The sequence below is a fragment of the Felis catus genome, chromosome A2 (assembly GCF_018350175.1).
Source record: "Felis catus isolate Fca126 chromosome A2, F.catus_Fca126_mat1.0, whole genome shotgun sequence".
Classification (NCBI taxonomy): Eukaryota; Metazoa; Chordata; class Mammalia; order Carnivora; family Felidae; genus Felis; species Felis catus.
In genome coordinates, this window is record NC_058369.1 from 42412754 (window position 1) to 42429256 (window position 16503).

Consider the following 16503-nt stretch of genomic DNA (forward strand, 5'->3'; position numbering starts at 1 on the left):
TATGTATTTTTTAATTTTTTGTAATGTTTATTTATTTTTGAGACAGAGAGAGGCAGAGCATGAACGGGGGAGGGTCAGAGAGAGAGGGAGACACAGAATCTGAAACAGGCTCCAGGCTCTGTGCTGTCAGCACAGAGCCCGACGCGGGGCTTGAACCCACAGACCGTGAGATCATGACCTGAGCCGAAGTTGGATGCTTAACTGAGCCACCCAGGCACCACTATATATTCATTTTTAAAAAATATAATACCTTTATTTGAGCTATTACAATATAGCAAAGCTAGTTAATTTAAACACTAGCTAGTTTAGCAAAGCTAGTTAAGTTAAAATGCTTAACCGACCGAGCCACCCAGGTGCCCCGTAAATCCTTTTATATTTAATATAATTATTGATGTAGTACAATTGTCATCTATTATTTTGCTATTTTTCGTATATGCTTATATTTTTGTTTTTCTATTCCTCTTTTACTTTTTTCTTTCATTTTAAATAAATATTTTTCTAGTGTATCATTTTATATCCCTTGTTTCTTTTTCTGTATTTAAAAAAGTATTTTCTTAGAGGTTCTGCTAGGATTACAGTTGGCATCTTACCTAAACCAATCTAGTTCATAGAAATCCTAAGTTACTTAAATGGTATATAGAAGCTTTGTTCCAATATATCCCTGTTATCTTCTCTGTCGTTTGTGCTTTTATTGTTATACAAATTATATCTTTATATAATGTTTATCTTTTTTTTAAATTTTTTCTACAATTTTTAAGTCGGCTCCGTGCCAAATGTGGGGCTTGAATTTATGACCCCGAGATTGAGAGTTGCATTTTCTACCAACTGAGCCAGTCAGGTGTCCCTTGCCATTGTCTTTTAATCATACAGAAGAGAGTTACAAAAAACACATATAATGTTTTTTTTTTTATATTTTGTTTACTAGTGTTCTCTATTTTGTGTGTATGTAGATTTCGGGTTCATATCTAGCATCCTCTCATTTCAGCTTGAAGGATTTACTTTGATGTTTCTTATAGGGCAGATACGCTAGGCAACACATTCTCTTAGATTTTGCTTAGCTGGAAATGTATGAATTTCTCCTTAATTTTTAAAAGGTAGATTTCCTGGATATAGAATTCTTGGCTGACCATTAGCACTTTGAGTAAGTCATCCCACTGAAAAATATGGAAGACTGTATGAATTTGTATGTCGTCCTCATACAAGGGCCATGGTAATCTTCTCTGTATCATTCCAGTTGTTAGGCTGTGTGCTGGTAAAGCAAGGACTTTGGATCCCTCCGTACTACAGGAGAAATGAGGAAAACACGAAGGAAGCCACCTCTGTCCTTCTCTACTTTTTAAAATTTTTTGCATTAACTTAAATTAAGTTTTATATTATTGCATTTTAAAGAGCGCACGTGAGTGGGAGAGAGGGGCAGCGGGGAAGAGAAAGAGAGAGACACTGAGGATCTTAAACAGTCTCCACGCTCACTGTGAAGCTCTGTCCCACGACCTGGGATCATGGCCTGGGTCAAAATCGAGAGGTGGATCCTCAGCCAACTGAGCCACCCAGGCACCCTTGTCCTTCTCTTAATATAAATCCTCCCTTTGCTACTTCTCACCTATTTCACGGAATATGATATGTAGAATGCAGCACCTCCCAAGGAAACAAAAGATTGTTATTTTCTGTCCAGTGATCTAAGTGTAAGTCCCACTATCTGGGCATCTGATTGTTTTGTAACAACCTCTACTCAAACTCTTTCTTTGGATTTTAGTTTTCTACTTCCTCACGTATTACAGTACCATTCCTTTCACATAATCAATACATCTCTCACTTGACCTGGTGGTTTTCATTTATGGGAAGGAGATACCCTCCTTTCATTTAAAGGAAATATTATTATATTTATTTCATAGGACACTTAAATGAGAGCTAATCAGCAGCGTTTAGTTAAGTGGGATTTAAACACTTATTGTGTACCTACTATCTTAAGCTTTGGGTTAAGATCAAGTGTATTGGATACATATTATGTTCCTGGTACTTTGCTAGGTAGTGGGGATACATTAGGGAAATATCAGTCCCTGTCCTTATGGGGCTTACCAACTTTGGAAGAGCCAGAGAGGGAAGAAAAGAACAAATAGTAAACAAAAGATATCACTGACAAGCATTTTGTTCATCAGGCACGAAGTTGTGAGGGAATGATGGGGATTACATCGGATTAGTGAACTAACAAGGGCTGTGAGGTGGCATTTAGTATATGTGCTGCCGAAGCGAGCACTCTGAGGTGGCATTTAATGTGAGCTCTGAGGGGCGCCTGGGTGGCTCAGTTGGTTAAGCGTCCGACTTTGGCTCAGGTCATGATCTCCCAGTCCGTGGGTTCAAGCCCCCCGTCGGGCTCTGTGCTGACAGCTCAGAGCCTGGAGCCTGTTTCAGATTCCGTGTCTCCCTCTCTCTCTCTGACCACCACCCCCCACATTCAAGCTCTGTCTCTCTGTCTCAAAAGTAAATAAACGTTAAAAAAATTTTAATGTGAGCTCTGAGTAGTAAGAGGACGTCAAAACAAAGATATGAATGAATTAGTGTTGACTTATTTCTTAAGGCACACAAAATTTGTTGGTGTGAATAGATGAGCATTTTCTGACATATTGATGTACTTATCTACCTGTAGATGTGAACCACACTGAAGTGTTTGTGTGGAAATCATTAGGACTCTGCCAAACGAATTGCAAAGTCTGGCTGATTTTATAACGAGTATGTAGTCCTACCAATGTAATCCAATTTACTGCTATGATGACAGCATAAAAAGTGGACCATTACAAAACCAAACGTGAGATTTGCAGTCATTTAAATATCCCCTGTGTCAAGAACTAAGAATTATTACAGGAACCCAACATATTTATTTCTACCTTCCTAATGTTGCATATCACCGAAGAGATGGCGATAACCAGAGAAAGCTGCTCAAAGGAAAATACTCACCTGATGTGTTTTAAAAAAGGAAGAGAAATAATGTTTGTCTTAAGGATGGCTTGTCTCTCTAACTTTGGTAGGCCCAAAGACATTACTCAGACCTTTCTGATTTGTCTATAAATTTGAACTGGATTAAGATACCCATTTTAAGGTGGGCATAACAGTGGATAAGCTCATTTGTATTATGGAGAGTTATATGCAGTTGTGGTAACAGGGAAAAAAAAACCCTATAAACTTCTGAGTATGTAGATTGATTTATAATTTCATTGGGCGTGGATAATGAAATTAAATGTAAAATATTGCAGAAGATAGACTGTGATTCTTTTATCAATCACAGTTTAATTTATGCTCATGAATGTTTTCAGTTTAAACAGAAATCCTAAGTAAACCATTTGGCATTTACTTGCATTTTAAAGGCACATTGACTGGGGTGCCTGGGTGGCTCAGTCAGTTGAGCCTCCAACTCTTGATTTCGGCTCAGGTCATGATCTCACGGTTCCTGAGATCAAGTCCTGAGTCATGCTCCACGCTCATAGCACAGAGCCTGCTTGGGATTCATTCTCTCTCTCTCTCTCTCTCTCTCTCTCTCTCTCTCTCTCTGCCCCACTGTGTCTCTTTCTCCCCCTCTCTCCCTCAAAATAAATAAACATTTAGAAAAATTGAAGGCAAATTTGCCTACTAGAAGTAACAGGCTGTTTTGCAAGCATCACTGAAATATTAATTCGAATAAAGGTTCCATTATGAGGTCTTCACCTTTTATGCTAGATGCCAGAGCAAGTCAAAATGGCACCTGCAAGTCACACATTTTGAAGAAAGGCAGAATTCTATAAAAAGGTAAGAGATGAATTACAAAAAAGGCAGTTGTCATTTGATAAACAAATTATTGCCGTTAAGTGACTTGGGCATTTCAGTGAACTTTGAAGAGGTCCCACTATTTTTTTTTTTTAATGTTTGTTTATTTTTGAGAGAGAAAGAGAAGAGCATGAGCTGGGTAGGGATAGAGAAGGAGACAGAGGATCCGAAGCAGGCTCTGTGCTGCCTGGAGAGAGCCTGATGCCCTGATGTGGGGCTCAGACTCACAAACTGTGAAATGATGACCTGAGCCGATGTTGGACACTTAGCAGACTGAGCCACTCAGGTGTCCCCCCCCACCCCACCATTTTCTCTGCAAATATCACTGGCCTTTAAAAAGTAGTGTTACCAGAGAAGCCAAAGTATATTTCTATGCTGCGCTTAAATAATTGAGTACAAAATTCAGTACAGTCAGATAATTACAGGGAGCCAGAGAAGATGATCATTTCAATTCTTTCCTTAATTTTCCTTTGACACGTAGTAGTTGAAAATCAGTCTCAAAGGTCCAGATGTGCTCTGGAGTGCAAGCCTGACGCCCCCACAGTCATTTTGGACAAGTTATTTTGACCCTACTTTTGTTTACTCAGCTGTAAAATGTGGATGGTAACCTGGGTCTTCTATGGTTGTTGTGACCATGAACTGCAATATTCTATGTAACCCACATGTAACATAGCCATTGCTTGATAAATATAGCCTTATTATTAGCAATGTTTATTTCCTCCAGAAGTGGCTTGAAAACTCCCCATTTTGCCTTGCTCCTGTAGTCACTAATTATGAACAAATTGCAACATTGCACTGGTGCTTGAGGTAGGAAAGGAGAACGTTTGCAGTGAGCAGGAGCAGCATTTCCGGTCCTGTGTTGCCACCTTACAGTTTTCTCTGTTATGTTTCTTTCTGGCAGTTTTTTTCTCTTACTTTCATAACGGAGCATAATTAGAATAAACAACAAAATTCACACTGAAGATCATTCATAGAGTTCGTCACCCCCTGTTTTATAAGTCCGGTTTTAGTTTGGATATTTCCATCTAAGGAAAGGACTCTAAGGACTTTCCCAAGTCCCCTGAGATAGCCACGCATGCCCGATGCTGGATTACAGCACCCAGTTTGTCTCCTGCTTGGTACTTACCACAAAGACTTCTTTTTTGGTTTGTTTGTTTGTTGGTTGGTCTTTTTTCTTTCCTATCATTGAAATGTAAATTCTCTTATGTCAGTGCCAAAGTCTGTCTTGTTCACCCCTCTCCCTGGACGCTAGCTCTATGCCAGGTACATATGGACACTCACTGTGTAGTAGTAGATGTTGATGATCTTATCTTTTTCTTCAAACCATAATTCTCAACTGGCACATTTACATCTTGAATTGTCTTTCATTTTCTCTTGTATGTACTTGTGCAAGGTACTAAACACATGTGTTGAAGTAATGGAAATGTGCTTGGAGAAGATGAGCGAGCCATCTATTTGTGATCGTAGAATCAGTCCTAAAACTTCATCTACGGAGATTATAAGTGCCTGTCTTTGATTTGCTATAATCAACCATTTAGATTATGTTTATAACACATGGAACTAATGGGAGTTAATAACATTCTTTATTGGTGTCCATTAGCTCACTTTTTTTAACTTGGATTCTGACCGAATTATCTCCTCCTCAGTATACAGGAGAAAACAAACTAAATTAAGGTGCCCAAGTCAATACATTTAATACAGTGTAGTATATTTTCCATCAGAAACTTGGTTACTACTTCAAGATTTAACCTTATTTTTCCATTATAGGGTGACAGTTTATCTAGTATCTCCTCTAAGTCCAATCATTGTGTTAGATTCTTGCAAATTTTAGGTTCAAACACGTGTAGAATTTACATACAAAATTTATATACACATATATACAGTTTGTGATATAGCCATAAGGTAATTAGCAATTGGTTACAATTTGCTGCTAATGAGGTCAAGGGTACAGACTTACTGTTTCTCTGAGTATATATTTTGGCCCAGTTCCATTTCTGCAGATTTTACTCTGACCCCTGGGCTGCTGTTTCAAAATTGCTGATTGTCACTGGAGGAGGTCGTTTAGGAGGATGTGAGTGGTTCCCTGCTGACCCTGCACCTCTACTGGTCAAGGCTCTCAGCATTTCCCTGACAAATGGCATGTGTGGTGTGTTTTATCTTTGTATTCTCTTTATGTCAGGCTTTGTCCACAGGGATGAACATTAGAAGTTTTTTTAAATCAACAGGATCTAGAACATCATCTTTATATAGAGAAAGAAGCTTATTATTCAACAAAGCTTGAGATGAGCTTGATTGTGAAACTGAGGAGTATTTAATAATTGTTTGCTATATTCCATCCTTTTGAAAACCTTTAATCAATGCCTCTTCCATAACATCAAATGACATGGTGAAGTGTGATTTAGGGGAAAATATGTGAATTAGAATCCTAGGATTCAGGCAAAAAGAAAAAAAAGATAGCTGGAATAGGGAGGCATCATTTATTTTGCTTTAATTTCTTGGTCTTTAAGAAAACACTATTCTTCATTTAAAAGGGAGTTATGGAACAAATATAGATATAATACTTTGGAGATTAAAAACACACTTGCTGTGAAGTTTCTTTCTTTTTTTCCCTGAAGACTTGAGAACTTGGTATGCTATTTAATTCCTTAAATGTACTATGGATACTGTTATTTAATCTTTGAATTTTTTTTCTTTGCTTCATCTTCTTTTATGGATTAAGAGGCTTTATTCTGAAACTAACTCAAATAGGAGAAATGTAATAAAACCTAACTAAAAAAACAAAAACATTTATAGCTGATTCTCATTATTCATGGTAGTTGTGTTCTATAAAGTTATCACAATTACTAAGTAAATGCTGAACCCCGGATCCTGGGGAAATACAGGCTAAGGTTTCTATTAGCTTCTGGTCACAGCATTTCAGTCAACTGATCAATGCATAACTCTGTTTTAAGAATGTTTTTATGTAATCATTTATTTAATGTATATTGTTTATTCATTAATATTGGACTCAAGGCCAACAGCACTGTAACTCATTCCTGAATGAAATGTAATACAAATGTTTTCCCCCAAGACATATCATATCATAGCCTTCTTGCACTTAGGAACACCAGGCAGTACTTTGACAATGCTTTTAAACAGCCAGCCATTTTAAATAGCAAAATCACCAATAAAAAGCCTAAAAATGAGAAAAACTAAATAGATCATGAATAGGACTCTCATGTGCAGCATGGGAATTAAAAAAAGAAGGTAGAGAATCGCCTTGTTCAACTTCGGCTGAAACAGGTGTGTTAGGCAACTTAAATTTTTTTGTGCCCTGTGCATAGTTTGTATCTGACCTTAAAAGTGCTGTGAGTACTGATTTGAGGGCGATAGGTTAAATTTAGCTACTAGGTAAATTTATAAATATGGTGTCTGCAAATAATGAAGACCAGCTGTATAAGCATTTTAGGTTAGAAAAGAGAACTAGTTGTTCTCAGTCACTTAATGAGCCAATTAAAGACCATGGCTTAGTGTTTGCTTTCTTCTCTTGATTTCTTATTTGATTATTTGAGTGTCAAATTCTAACCAGTCATTCCTGACTAACATAATTTGGGAAGAAGCCATGCCTTGCTCGGTTACCACTTTCAACCCCTGGCCCTATACCTGGAATACAGTAGGCATTCAGTTAAATCTTTTCAAGGTTGTATGAACCCCTTCCTTCATTTGTAAGAGGAATTTTGTGGAATTGCTGTAAACATTAAATGTCATTAAGGTGAGTACACCTGTAACCACATGCAAAAATGTTAGCTATGATGATCATTGTAAATTATTTTTAATAAGAGTAATTCTTATTTATATTAATTTATAAATGATATTATATAGATTAATACATTAATATAAGACCTTTTGTGAAAGAAAGATTACCTGTTTAATACACATTCATTTTTTTTTTTGAATCTTTATTTTTGAGAGAGAAAGAGAGAGAGAGAGAGAGAGAGAGAGCAGGGGAGGCGCATAAAGGGAGACACAGAATCTGAAGCAGGCTCCAGGCTCTGAGCTGTCAGCACAGAACCTGATTCGGGGCTCAAACTCACGGACCATGAGATCATGACCTGAACCAAACTTGGACGCTTAACCTACTGAACCACCCAGGTGCCCCACTACACATTTAAAATATAAGTCATTTATTTAGTAGGTCCCTTAAAGCAAGGGCAGGAGGATAGATTTGTTAACAAAGGAAACTGTTGATTTTTCAGTTGCTAAAGAAGAATGACTTTTGAATCTTTTTATCTCCTGGAAATATAAAATATAATCTTATAATAGCATCAGACACATCAGCCTAATTCTATTTCCTTATTTTTACAGATATTTTTTACCTACATCTCATTTTTATTTTCACTTGCAGAGCAAATTGAATAAATGAACTCTACAGTTTTCCTCATGTTGATTTTGGTTTTATTTCTCCTTTGTTCTTTAGAGGGAATTAAAGTGTCTAGGAGTGCGGAGGCAGCCCTACCAGCCTGGCCATATACTGGGTTTTCTGGTAACAGCTGTTTTAGGCCCATTGGTATAAATTTACTGTATAAGTAATTTGCTTCATAGAAGTGATCAAGTAGTAAACAAATTCTGAACATTGGCATCTTCAGTTAATAGTGTATAATTACTCTTCAAATAAGAGATTTTTAAAGGACATCTTTTTCTTCCTTTTTGAAATATTGACTTTTTGAAATATGAAATATGAAAATTTTTGAAATATGAAAAAAGATCCATATTTGCACTGGCTGCCTTAGAAGTGTTTGGTCTGTGCTTTTTTAAAATGATTGTCAGCAAACATAATGAGCCTTGGACCCATCCAGTAGCTTTGCTAACATATGTCTGCAGAAGGATTTTTAACATCCTGCTGACTGTGCTGGTCCTGTCGAGCCTCACAGCAGGAAAATTGTCTTTTGCAGCTCAGCTTATGAATATAACCTTTGCATGTTTGGAAATACTCCTTCTGAGGCAGGATTTATACTTATGCCTTGATTCCAAGTGCGTATTTTGATATCAGTGTTAAACAGGAGACAGAAGAGCTGACAGTGATTCACCTTGCACTTCTCATTATGTTAAAACTATCTGTTATCAGTATCTCATTCTTTATTGGATTTACTGCTGTGTATAAGCTCTGCAAATGATAAAGGTGTTTCTTACAAATTCACATTCCAGAAATGCTGGCTCTGTATTTTAAGTACTGTAAACATATCTAAGTGGCAGACATCATTTTCATTAAAAATGCTTTAAGTCAGGGGTGCCTGGGTAGCTCAGTTGGTTCAGTATCTGACTTCGGTTCAGGTCGTGGTCTCATAGTTCATGAGCTTGAGCCCTGTGGGGAACTCTCTGCTCTCAGCACCGAGCCTGCTTTGGGTATTCTGTCTCCCTCTCTCTCTGCCCCTCCCTCCCTTGTACTTTCTCTCTCTCTGTCAAAAATAAACATAAAAAAAAATGCTTTAAGTCTGGACCATAAAAGGGTGTATTGTTACCGCCAAGAGGGCAGCTATTGCTTGAATGGGAACCTAATCTTTTAGGCCCTGATGGGGCTATCTGTGATAAGTGCATATATTTAATCACAGACTTTTGCCTCTATCATGTATTTATTTAATTTGCTATTTTACGTATGGAAGTCAAGAGTCAGCTTTTATAGTCATTTAGAACATCCTTTTAAAATAATTATTTTCTAAATATAAAATTTTTATATTAGAAACACTGTCTGCAGCACCACAGTGGAAATTAATAGAGCCAACATAATTAGTAAGTTTGATTCACCATGCCCCAGGAGGTAAATCTTGTTAAGGGGAGACCTTGATGTTCTTACCTAAATGAAGTACCAATGTTTTTTAATGATTATTATCAACCTGATTGATAGGCTTATGGTTAAGACCAAATAATGTTTATTAATTATGTTTGCATATAAATATATAGATACAGCACAGTGCTTCATGTTAGTTTGTAAAATAAACATTGTATTTCATTTAAGTAATGAACTACTATGTAGTTATTAAAGCTGAGAAATGCTGAAGTAGAAACTTTAAAAGAAACGTGCTTAGGTGGGAAAGAAATATATTGGATTCTCAACCAGCTCGATCTTTCCCCATTCTGAAAAAAATAAGCAATTGTGAAACAAATCAAAAAAAAAAACCCACAAAACAATAAATATGGAATATTTATTCAGAAATCAAAGGTCAAGCAGGATATGTTCCAATATTTGTTAAGATACTGTTGAATCTCCTGCATCTTTCACCTCTGTGCTCCCATCAAAGATTCCAAAGAATGAATCTGAGCCACTGTGACTTGAAGATGTCGTGAACACATTTGTGTGTCTTACGTTGTGCTTCCTGATGCTATTATGGGGAAAGTCTATCGAAGATTTTTAACAATAAAGGTTAGAATCATGAGGGCTGATTTTGAGTCTACTGACAACTAGAAAAATAATCAGAACTCATATTACTCATGTCATATTGTTTGGTTGCATGTGCTTGGAAAAAACAAACTAGGGTTACATTTAAGTGATATTTAAAAAACAATGACCAAAAAATAAAAAATAAAAAAATAAATAAAAAACAATGACCACATACAAAAGACATTTTGTTGTTGAAAATGGCACGTTTTCATTTGTTTTATGGCTGAATAGTATTCCTCTGTGTGTGTGTGTGTGTATCATAATTTCTTTATCCATTCATCCATTGGTATACACTTGGGTTATTTCTATGTCTTGGCTATTGTAAATAATGCTGCAGTGAACATGGGGGTGCATATATACTTCTTCTTCTTCTGATCATGAAATTATTGTATTAGCAAAAGTACACCACAGCGAACACTAATATAGTCCACGTAATTAATCAGTTGGATTCACCACATCCCAAGATGGAATGTATTTTGACCTTCAGAAATGAAGTTAACTGGAATTCAGCATTCAGACTGCCTGATTGGCATAAAGTTACAAGGCATTAATTTATTCCATTTTATTGATTTAATAAACATATATAGAATGCTTGCTATGTGCCAGACACTGTAATGCTATTTTAAGATATTTTAGATTACTTATTATTGTAATGATACTTACTACAATGATAATTTATTGACAGATGGAACTTGGGCTTTTTTCTCCTTCCTTCCTTCCTCCCTCCCTTCCTTTCTTTCTTTTCCTCCTTTTTTCTTTCTTTCTTTCTTTCTTTCTTTCTTTCTTTCTTTCTTTCTTTCTTTCTTTCTTTCTTTCTTTTTCTTTCTTTCTTTCTTTCTTTCTTTCCTTCTTTTATGTTTGCCTTAAATAAGATTCCACCAATTCATTTCTCTTGATAAACACAATTTGCCTTCCAATCACTATCCCACATCTAACAGAGCGTAGAGACAAAGCTGGACTTTATGTATTTGGGGGAGTGTCTATTAGAATAATAAGGAGCTAACGGTTCATGCAGAATTACTCTCCTTACATAAACAATTACCATGCCAAAAAGGTTAGGGAAGAAGTCAAGGAGCAAACAGCATTTAATTTGTGAGAGTTTCCAGTGCTCCAAAAGCACAGAAGGAGCAGCTGCTTAAACATTACTTGCCCTTTGACTAATGGGCAAAAGCACTGAATGGGACTTACATGTATAAGACTTAAACAAAAGTACTACTACACCACCACCATGGGGGAAAAAAAAAACTTTTCCAAAGTAGTTTGAAGTTATAATAAGAAAGAGACCACGGATGCAGAATTATCCATTGTTTTATTGTTTGAAAGTGTGGGGGTGGAAAAATAATTGTTCTTCTACTCTTCTAGTTTCTTGACTGAGAGTCCTTCTAATAAAAGACAGATTAACAGGAGAAAAAACAGTCAGCTGGCTGGTTAGTTCAATTGGTTAGATCGTGGTGCTAATAACAAGAGAAAAAACAAACATAAGTTTAATAACAGGTATACCTCTGATATACATGGGAGATACTCAGGAAAATGGAGTAATTTTCCAAAATGGTCCAAGCCATCACCTTAAATACCTTCTTCAGCTAAACCAAAGATGTTGGAGGAAAGGGAAGGCCTGTCATGGAAGGTTACTGGGAAAAGCATAGTAAACAAAGATCAGGATGTTATGTAAATTCAGGGTGTTGCCTTACAGATATGAGCTTCTAGAGATTTAGTGATCCCTCCTGTTTGTGGTACAGCCAGGAAGACACTCTGACAAATGGTGAATTCTCTCGTAAATGTAAATGCCTCTTACAAAAGGGTAATTCTGAGTTTCTCCTGTGCCAGCTGTTTCTGAAAGATAATAAGCCTAAAATAATCCTCATGCCACAGAGGCATATTTTAGCTGGCATATTCTACTCCTCTTCAAAAGTAACTCTTTTTTCCTGTTCTGAGTCATCCCAGATTCAGACTTCTAGCAGGGTCCCCAAATAAAAATGTAAAGGGAAATGTTAGCCCTATTCTGAAACAATGAAAAATAAATTATCTGCCTTTGGGTATGCAGTTTGAATTGAAAATATTATTATGTCAATGAAGCTTAATTTGCTAAGCAAATGAAAAAGACTGATAAAGCACAGCAATGACTTTGGCTCTTCTTTTTTACTTCCTTTACTATTAACTATTTGCTACTTAGCAAATTTCGGGCCACTTATCTAGTGAAGAAGTATGCTCTGTTCTACTGATTGCAGGCTTATGTTTTAAGAACTGATTGTAAGTGGATGTATAAAATCATCATTTGGTTTGAGTTTAGAAGATAGAAGATAGCACATCTCCTTCCTGGGGGAGGGTGGGAATCAGAATCACAGCATAACCCTCCCCAAGGAAATACTCCTCTCATTTCCATTCAACTTTTCATCTTTTTTGTTTAATCTTTGATGTGGTAGGAGTTTAGGTCCCTTTTTGGAGAGTGCTGAAATTTATGTAGCATATTGTTTGGAATCTATTTCTTGAGTTTCTTGGTGCCTCAGATGAATTTTCTATTTTAACATCCCGTTATGCACTTAATTACGTAATTAGTAAATACTTGCTTGGTTTTTGTCCAAATTGAAAATTATTACTGGCCTATTACTGAGTTAAGATCCCTACTCAAATATATAGATTTTGGGGGCACCTGGGTGGCACAGTCGGTTAAGCGCCCGACTTCAGCCAGGTCACGATCTCGCGGTCGGTGAGTTCGAGCCCCGCGTCAGGCTCTGGGATGATGGCTCAGAGCCTGGAGCCTGTTTCCGATTCTGTGTCTCCCTCTCTCTCTGCCCCTCCCCCGTTCATGCTCTGTCTCTCTCTGTCCCAAAAATAAAATAAAAACGTTGAAAAAAATATATATAGATTTTTTAAATCTTTTATAGATATTACAAGTGACAAAAACTTAAGCTATTAATACTAAATATAGAACTCATTACTTCATATTTGAAAACTATGTGAAAATATGGGTGGACCTGGCCTTACAGTCCTGGTACTAGGACTCAAATGCTTTTACCTCTCTCATACCCATCTCTGCTTTCTTCCTTTGGCCAGGGCCCAAGGGGACAAGAGCACCTGGCTCAAGGGGGTTTCCCACCAGACCAGGTTTGGCCACTTGTCACTGACAAAATCCAAAGTAGAGAGATGAATGGCAGTGTAACAATAAAGGGATTATTTTAATGAGGCCAACACCAGGAAGACTGTGAACGAATGTCTCAAAGACTGCCTCCAAAGTACTAAAAGTACTTCTAGGTTTATATAAGGAAAATGTCAGAGAAAAGTTGGTGGGTATTGTAGCTGGGTGGTAAAGGTCCTGTTGATCATTGTCTTGGGGTCAATCATGCAGGGTCATTATTGCTTGAGGAGGTAGTTTGAGTTCCCATCATGGGATGCTTTGCCTGCTGGGTCTTTTGTCCTAGTTAGATGATAAAGGGGAAAGATGAAGTTCAGATGTCCAGACTGAGGTTGAAATTGAGGTAGTTGAAGTCTTCGTTCATTTGTGAACATTTTTTTTTCCTTTCTTTTTTTTCTTTTCTCATTTACTTCTCCATGAGTTTAGAACCATGGTCATTGGCTATTTCTGACTCATGTTTTCATAGATTTATGACCTCAAAGGAAAACAGGGTTTAGAAATTCTTAGGAAATCATTTTCATTGCCCATGCTGGGGTCACAGGTCCATCTCTTGGACCTATCACAGTGACCTAGAGAGGTTAGAGGTTGTGAGTGGCCCACCTTAGACCATGAGCCCACACCTGAAACAAAATTTGTGGGAGGTTATTTTAATAATGAGAGGAGGGGCACCTGGGTGGCTCAGTCAGTTGAGTGTCCAACTCTTGATTTCAGCTTAGGTCATGATCCCATGGTCATGAAATGGAGCCTTCCATCAAGCTCTGCATTGGATGTGGAATCTGCTTGAGATTCTCTCTCTCTCTCTCTCTCTCTCTCTCTCTCTCTCTCTCCCCCCCCCCCCATACCTTGATTGTAATCTCTCTTTAAAAAAAAAGGGGCAGGTGGGAGGCAGACATATAATAGTTGTTCATCCTATCATGAACAAAATACTATATGGGGGGAAATATGGAAGGAAAATAGAGTTAAGTTAGAGCAGAGCAGTTAAACTAAATGCACATAAGATTTTTCTTTTGGTTACTTAGAATATATATGCATATAATTTTAACAGTAAGGTTGGTAGTGAATTCAGGGGGATAGAGTGAAGTAATAGGAGATGTAGAGAGGAGAGATTGTGCATTACAGAAGAATTGAAAGAAATTTTGGTGATCTGAAAATTAATAGGTGAAGAGGCCATGGATTGGAGAGGTATCAAGTGAAAGGACTACAACAGAGACCTGGTTAGATAAATATGAGGTGATAAGGAGAGGAAAGGATCAAAGAGTGATATGGGTACAAGAATAGGGAAAGAAAAGGAATCAGAAAGTGTAATTTGTGGTGAGAAAATTAAACTGATATTATTATCATTATTTTTTAAATTTTTTTTAGAAATGTTTATTAATTTTTGAGAGACAGAGAGAGCATGAGTGGGGGAGGGGTGGAGAGCGAGGGAAACAGAATCCGAAGCAGCCTCCAGGCTCCAAGCTCTCACCACAGAGCCCAACGCGGGGCTTGAACTCATGAACCATGAGATCATGACCTGAGCCGAAGTTGGATGCTCAACTGACTGAGCCACCCAGGCGCCCCTCATTATTAATAATAATATTAATATTATCTTTGGTTTGCTCTTTCTTCTAGACTAGAAGATTTTGGCTTTATAAAGAAGCGTATTGTAATTTGAGAATTGTGAGTAAAATTAACTTTAGATTTATAAGCACCTTTCCATGTGGTATGAACAAATATAATAAAATTCTCAAGGAATAGGCTATTTTTAGTCAGTGGAAGGTAGAACATTATTATTTTAAAACCATACAATACTTAACACATTGTAGAGAGAGAACAAAGCTGTCTCCAATAATGCATGAATGCTCTGTATTATAGAAGTACTTTTCTGAGAGAACACTTGAAATACCATTTGGCTGTCCCTTCTCCCTAGTTTGCTTTGTATCCCATGGAGATGATCTGACCTTAAGCTTTTGTTAGCTTCAAAGAGAGCTCCGTGCTTGGCTCATCTCTGTGGGACTGAAGAAACACACCCTTGGTTAACAACAGGAACCAAATTGATTTTAATTTTGTGAATTCTTTACTCTGATGCAGGAAATGTTATCTGGCTATCTCTGTGGTTTAGTGATTATAGGAGGGGATTAGAGTTCAAAATACAAATGGATTCTGTAGATCTGGTATAGCTGTTAGGTCCAGAGGTAGAGGGTATTAGGTGGCCCTCTTGACAGTCATCTGCGATTATGTTAATAAACCTCCTGAGTGGACTTGTTCCACCTCAGTATACAGCCTGTCTTCTTCACGGTTTTCAGTGCTTATAATTCTGGAAAGGTATATTATATCAATAATATCATTATCAATATTTAATCCTGGAATTATGAATGTTCTTTGGATGTATCCAAAGAGCTTTCACTCAGAATTTCAGTGCATTATGTTAAATAGACATAAAACTATGTTCTTTTAGGAAATATATATTGGAGACTGAGATAATACAGTGGGTGAAATTATTACAGATTATTACAAATTACAAATTATTTTAGGCACAGGAAGCACTGTTTAAAACTGGTTCCAGTGCATGGTCTGATGCACAAAGAGAGGATCTGGGAACTTCATTCACTGGAGGTTGAGAACTTCCTTCCTTTTTTTCCTGTGCCTTATGATTACCTAAGGGAGAAGTCCTTGAGCTCCAGTGAGTGAAACTTCCAGGTTCTTTCTTGCTGCATCAGAGCACCTACTGGACCCAGTTTTACAGAGGGGATCTGTAAGTGACGTGTGACATTTTCATTACTTGCACAAATAGAGGATAGGTTATAAAAATCTCTATTTTATATTCACATAATTGCAGGGCTTTTTCCAAACACCATGCCCCATAAACCATAGCTCCCAGGTTTATTTACCAGAGGCCAAGCCTCACAGTCAACATTTCATAGAAAAGTGCTCTCCTGTCAGTCAGTGCCATTACCTTACTTTCCAGAAGGGGTGATCCCTTGGTCAAGGGAAAGAATGAATGCCAGACCTGCTGCATAGCCATGTTTTTTCTACATACCTTCTAGGCAATGCGGATATAGAGACGAGTAAAACGATCCTTGCCCTCAAATATTTTTACAGTCTACAGAGAGGAACGCAAAACCAATACCACAGATAATAAATCTGAAACCCTAAACATGGTACATGGCATATAATAGAT

General features: G+C 37.3%; 1 protein-coding gene and 1 non-coding gene across 16 annotated transcripts in view; one reads left to right on the forward strand and one right to left on the reverse strand.

Moving 5' to 3' along the window:
* The window catches only part of CHL1 (cell adhesion molecule L1 like), a 199830-nt gene that overhangs the window by 86055 nt on the left and 97272 nt on the right, over positions 1 to 16503 (forward strand). Inside the window, exon 1 of one of the 15 annotated variants that reach the window (XM_045051872.1) lies at positions 14979 to 15002. The exons of the other annotated variants lie outside the window; for them this stretch is intronic. The gene's annotated coding sequence lies outside the window, so the exon portion shown is untranslated. Of the gene's footprint in view, positions 1 to 14978; positions 15003 to 16503 lie in introns of those variants that run through there. 15 annotated transcript variants of the gene reach the window in all.
* On the reverse strand, positions 1158 to 1261 carry LOC111559609. Its single transcript, XR_002740738.1, has one exon. It is a non-coding gene; the product is annotated as a U6 spliceosomal RNA (small nuclear RNA).